A 6413-nucleotide genomic window follows, 5' to 3' on the forward strand; every position below is an offset into this window, starting at 1 on the left:
GCTTTTGACATATAGGCCTTCAGAAATCAAAGCCTAACTACAGAAAAAATATCAACAAGATTGAAAGAGGGCAGATAAGATTTACTTGGGTATTGCCCAGACTTCAGGAGCTGAGTTACAGGGTAAGGTTAAATAAGTTACAATTTTAGTCCCTGGAGTCCAGAAGAATGAGAAGAGATTTGATAGAGGAAAACAAAATCATGAGGAATTTATAGATGGAATAAATACATTTATGCTTTTTCCACTGAGGGTAGGTGAGATACAAACCAGAGGATATGGGTTAAGGGTGAAAGCAGAAAAATTTAGGTGGAACAAAAGGGGGGAACTTCTTCTCACAGGGAGTGTGGAACGAGCTGTCAGCTGAAGTGGTCAATGCAGGCTCAATTTTAAAATGTAAGACAAATTTGGACAAGTACGTAGATCGAAGAGGTATGGAGGACTATGGACTGGGTGCAGGACTGGGTCTAGGCAGAATAATAGTTCAGTGCAGACTAGAAGGGGCAATGGGATTTTTTTTTCTCCAGTGTTCGATGGTTCGATTTACAGACTCAAACACAGACCGTAAAATTAAGAAAAATCAGTGGAATGTGACACTACCCATGAATAGTGCAAAAACCCATAAAGGCAAATAAGTTACAGAACATAGAACAGTGAAGCTCAGGAACCAGATATCTGCTGCCAAACATGATGCCCACATTCCAAGCACCTCTCACTCTCTGGGTAAAACATTTATGTCACAAATCTCCCTTAAACTTATAGAGAACATTGATACATAGGCATTTCTTCAGCTAAAGTAATAAATTTGTGAAATTGTTGCCACATGCGGTTGTGGAGGCCTGGTCATTGGGTGTATTGAAGGCAGAGATTGATAGGTTCTTCATTAGCCAGGGCATCAAATATTATGGGGAGAAGTCCAGGCAGGGGGTGCTGAGTGATTCATTGGAATTGGTCCATTTGGGGTGGCACAGTTAGTATAGTGGTTAGTGCAACATTATTAAGTGCTAATGACCCGGGTTCAAATCTGTCGTTCTTTGTAATGTGTTTCTACGTTCTTCCCATGTGTGTGGGAATCCTCTATGTGCTCCAGTTTTCTCCCACCCTCCATAACCTATGTGGGTCATATGTCAATTGGATGTAATTGGCACAGGTTTGTGGGCCAGAGGACCTGTTACTGTACTGTATGTCTAAATCTGTAAAGACATTTATTAGTTCATGGTACTTTCTGTCAATGCATCAATCCACCTGGATTGTGAATCAACTCTTTTTTTAAATCTGGAGACACTCCTTCACCAGACCAAGTATGGTTTCCTCCCTGCAGGATATCAGGGAAACTGGATTTTACCAATGATGATCTGGTGGCCATTATTACAGTGACTACTTTTTGTTCCAATTTCAAAATATGTTCATTTACTTGAATTGACTTCTCACAGCTGCCCTGACAAGAATCAAACTCATTGCACTGCACCAGTGGCTCAAAGTTTGGTTATTGGTTCAGTAACTTAAACCAATGCTATTGTACTCATGTAAGTATTGGTTCTCTAAGAGCAAATTTGCCAGAGAAATGTGAATTTTCAGGGGTTTCCAAGCATGTTGCCTCTTCTTGTTGGTCAATTGGCTCCTAGAACCTTAGTTTGAAGTCTCGCCATATTCACTGTGATCCAATATATTATTTTGTGAGTTTGCCAGAACGCTAGCATTCTAAATCACGGATTCATGTTTTCACCCTTGAGAGACTATTAATAGACAATTACAACAATTTGATTTGGCAACACAGAACCTCAAGGCTTCATAGTGTAAAAAGATTTTTTTAAATCCTCAGCAGAGCTGTTTTATTTGTTGATCAAACAAAACTAGGCTGCCTTAAGTCTAGATTTTTTTTGTGGGATGCTTAGGCAAGAGTTCAGAGTCATCCATGTTGATGGATTAAAATCATAGAAGTATTAAAAATTTATGTCCATAGAAGGAGGCCATTTGGCCTATTTCATATAGGTTGGAAAGATCTACCAGCTTAAACTTACTTTCCAGTCCTTAGCTCAGAGAAATACAAGTCATACCACTTCAAATACAGACCATAAGATATAGGAGAAGTAGTCCATCAGCCCTTGGAGCCATCTCCACCATTTCATCATGAGCTGATCCATTCTCCCACTCAGCCCCACTCCTCTGCCTTAGATACCCTGACTATTTAGATACATATCAATCTCTGTCTTTAATACACCCAATGACTAGAATTTTATCTGATTATTCTCCACTTTTGAAGTCATGTTTAGGCCCTGAGAAAGAAGAATTGATTTATGGATGGAGATAAAATTCTTCTCTTTTGATGAGAGTAGAACTTTGTGATTTTATAAGGGAACAGTTTCAAGATTTTTTTAGAGATAAATTCATATTCAGTGGATAATAAATTTGTTCTTTGGGATTTTTTGAAGCCACGTTTGAGAGGTCAGATAGTTATATGGTAAAAATTAAGAAAGATTATATGAAAGAGGTTGATCAAATGAAAAAGGAAATAGAAGTTTTAGGAAAAGATTTACAAAGGAAAGCTTCTGATGAGAAAAGGAAACATTTAATAACAAAAAACTTCCTTATAATACAATTCAGACTTATAGAACAGAAAAATTAATTGAGAGAACTAGACAAAGGTTTTATGAATTAGGAGAGAGGGCTCACAACACTTTATCCTGGTAGTTAAAAAAGGAACAAAAATTTGAGAACAATTAATGCTATTAAAAAGAATTCTAAGAAGATTACATAAACCTCAAGAAATTAATGATTAATTCAAAGATTTTTATTCTAAATTATATAGATCTCAATCTATTTGTGAGGAGACAAAATTTGAGAATTTTCTTTCTCAAATAAATTTATCTAGTTTTAATTATTGAGGTCAAATAGATTTAGATGCTTTTTTACAGCAAGAGAAATTAGTGAGGTATTATGTTCATTTCAGAGTGCTAAGTCACCAGGGGAGGATGGCTTTCTGCCTGAATTTTTAAAGAAATTTAAGGATCTTTTAATAGCACCTTTTATGGAGGTATTGAAACAAAAGGTGGAATCCCATTCTTTGACAGAATCCTTTTCAAATGCAATTATTACAGTTATAATTTCAGTTGAGATTTATTAACTGTGGATAAACTGCCCTCTTGGGTCAATAGAGAATTTAGTAAAATAGGAGAAATTAATATACAGGATTTTATTTATAAATGGAATTCAAAATTACTGGTGGGAAATAGAGATACTCCTACTTTAAAACATTTGATTGAATCATGGAATAAAATTGATTATGGTGCAAAAGGTTTAATCTCTCAGAAAATGCCTTTATTTCAAAATAGACATTCCTTTTTCCATTGATAATCAATTTCTGAGGACTTGGATGTGGATAGGTTTAAAGAGAATAGAAGATTGTTTTGAAGATGAAAGATTTATTACTTTTGAATGAATGAAGAATAAATTTAATATGCCTCGTAAAATTTTATTTTGTTATTATCAAGTTAAGGCTTTTTTGATTGATAAGTTAGGTCCTGCTTTGATGTTATCTAATCAGAGTGAATTGAAATTATTGATTTGTAATACCAATATAAATAAATTTATTTCCATAATGTATAATTTATTTCATAGAAAAGCCCCTAAAAAAGGGGTACATAAATCGACATTAAGATGGGAAACAGATTTAAATAGACAAATAAATGAGAAAGATTGGAAGCAATTATGTAGGGATAATATGACAAAAATTATTAATGTTAGCTACAGATTATTTTCTGCATCAGTTATATAACTCCTCAAAAATTAAAAAAAAATGTATCCTATATTATCAGATTTATGTTTTTGATGCAGTTGAGAAGTTTGATATTTTTGGCATTCTATTTGGGAATGTCCTAAAGTTAAACAATTTGGATGGGAAGTGGGAATTTTTTGGAACGAACAATGGGTGTTGAGTTCCTGCAGAATACAATGTTGTTTTGTTAGGCAATATTAAGATTATTAGACCTAAACTAAAATTAAATAGTTATCAAATTGAATTTGTATGAATTGCTTTAGCAGTTTCTAGAAAGCGTATGGCTGTTATTTGGAAATCAGATATAGATTTGGGAATGGAGAGGTGGCATGCCGAGTTATGTAGTTTTATAGCACTAGAGAAGATTACTTATAATTTACAAAATAGATATCAGGTTTTTTTGGAATATACGGTGCCCATATTTACATGATGTAGGTATGAATATTTAGAAAGCTCTCTGTAGACTCCCTTTCTTGGTCATAACCAACACCATAAAATTATTGAAAATGTTATGTTATATAATTTAGTTTCTTGGCATTCTCCACTCTTCTTTGTTTCTTTTTCTTTTACCTTTTGAGTTTTTTTTTGGGGGGGGAAGTAGGAGGGATAAGAGGATTTTTTACACTATGTATCATTTTTGAAAATATGTAATTGAAAGAAATGTATTTACTGTTGTGGTTTAAAAATTGTTAAATAAAATATTTTTTTTAAAATACACTCAATGACTTGACATCCACAGCCACCCATGGTAGCAAATTCTTGAAGTTCATCACTCTCTGAAGAAATTTTTCCACATCTCTATTTTAAATGGGTGCCCTTCAATCCTGAATTTGAGCCATCTTGTCCTGGACTTTCCTTCCATGGGAAAGAACTTTGCCACATCTACTCTGTGCAGGCCTGTGAAATTATAAAGCTTCTATGAGAACCTCCTAATTCTTCTGAACTCCAAAGAGTACAATCCAGTAGCCATCAAACATAATCATATATTGAACCCTTCATTCTAGGAATCATTCTTATGAATCTTCTCTGAACCCTCTACAATGCCTTTCCGACATAAGGAGCCAAAGCTGGTGTTAAGTTCCTGCAGAATCAAATGTGGTTTTCATTATGCAATATTAAGATTATTAGACCTAAACTAAAATTAAATAGTTATCAAATTGAATTTGTATGAATTGCTTTAGCAGTTTCGAGAAAGCGTATGGCTGTTATTTGGAAATCTGATATAGATTTGGGAATGGAAAGGTGGCATGCCGAGTTATGTAATTTTATAGCACTAGAGAAGATTACTTATAATTTACAAAATAGATATCAGGGTTTTTATGTAGGTATGAATATTTACAAAGCTGGTGTCTCATCAGTGACTTGTAAAGCCTCAAGATCACATTCCTGCTCTTATATCCTATTCCTCTAGATATGAATGCGAACATTGCCTTCTTCACCACTGACTCAATCTGGAGGTTAGTTTTTAGAGCAGGGGTAGACAACGATATTTTAAATTCACATTCCACCTATGCCATAGGTGCTCTGTGATTAGTACGGATAGCTTAAGGTGATATGTGGGTGGAAAGAAATGCTTGAAAGCCAGGGATAGGAGAGTCCACCTTCAACTGGAAATGTCCCATATGGCTTGTCCTTTTCACACTGGGTTAACCAGCATGCCAGCATCAGCTAACACTGGGGATTGTGAGTTGGGGTAGAGGGTATCAATATCAACATGATTTTGTGTGATTTTATGCCAGCGTGCTAATTGATTTGCTTTCCCACTGGATCCTTAGCCAGTAAATTGGCCATCAATTCCTGGTACAAGGTGTCGGTGAAAAAGGGGTTAATGAGTGAGAAAAAAAATCAATAAAGTGCAAAAGTAAGAGTCCTTAAATGACTCCCTGATTTATTTTTCTACTGAGAAATCTAATGATGAAGGGGTAGCAGCTGTTCCTGAACCTGGTGGTGTGAGTCTTGTCTTTGCTGATGGTATCAGTGAGAACAAAGCACGTGCTGGGTGGTTTGGGTCTTTGATAATTGCTGCTGCTCTCTGATGGCATCATTCCCCATAGATGTTCTTGACGGTGGGTAGGATTTTGCCTGTGATGTCCTGAGCTGTGCCCAATATATTTTGTAAGGCAATGTTGAAAAATTGCTGAACAGCCTCCCATTTTGTGTCAGAACAATTCTCTGATTCTACAATTGCCCTAAACATTGATTATGTACCTTTATCTTTGCTATACACTGTATACTGTTTGACCAGCTAAAATTCTCCGGTATTATGTTTTACTTCAACCCCGGAGCCTACAGACTTTTGTGTTTTACTTTTTATTCCAAGGAAACCATCAGAATAGTTGCCTATCATATGCTATGATGTGCCAGTGATGTTATCCTTCCTTGACCTTGCACTGTAGTTAACATTCCACCATGGTATAGGTCAGTGGTAAGAGCCCTGGTTTTGTAAACCAGGGGTTACAAGTTCGTTCCTTACTGGGGCTTCATTTCTGTGAGGGGTGTTTCAAAAAAGTGGCTACTCTGTCTTCCTTACGGTAGACAAAGTTAAAGAATTTCATGCATGTTACATCACAAATGTAGCATTATGATCCAATAATGGAACCTTTACCTTTGGTATTGAGTGTGGAGTCATAAGCAGGGCCTG

Source organism: Narcine bancroftii, chromosome 4 (assembly GCF_036971445.1).
Source record: "Narcine bancroftii isolate sNarBan1 chromosome 4, sNarBan1.hap1, whole genome shotgun sequence".
Classification (NCBI taxonomy): Eukaryota; Metazoa; Chordata; class Chondrichthyes; order Torpediniformes; family Narcinidae; genus Narcine; species Narcine bancroftii.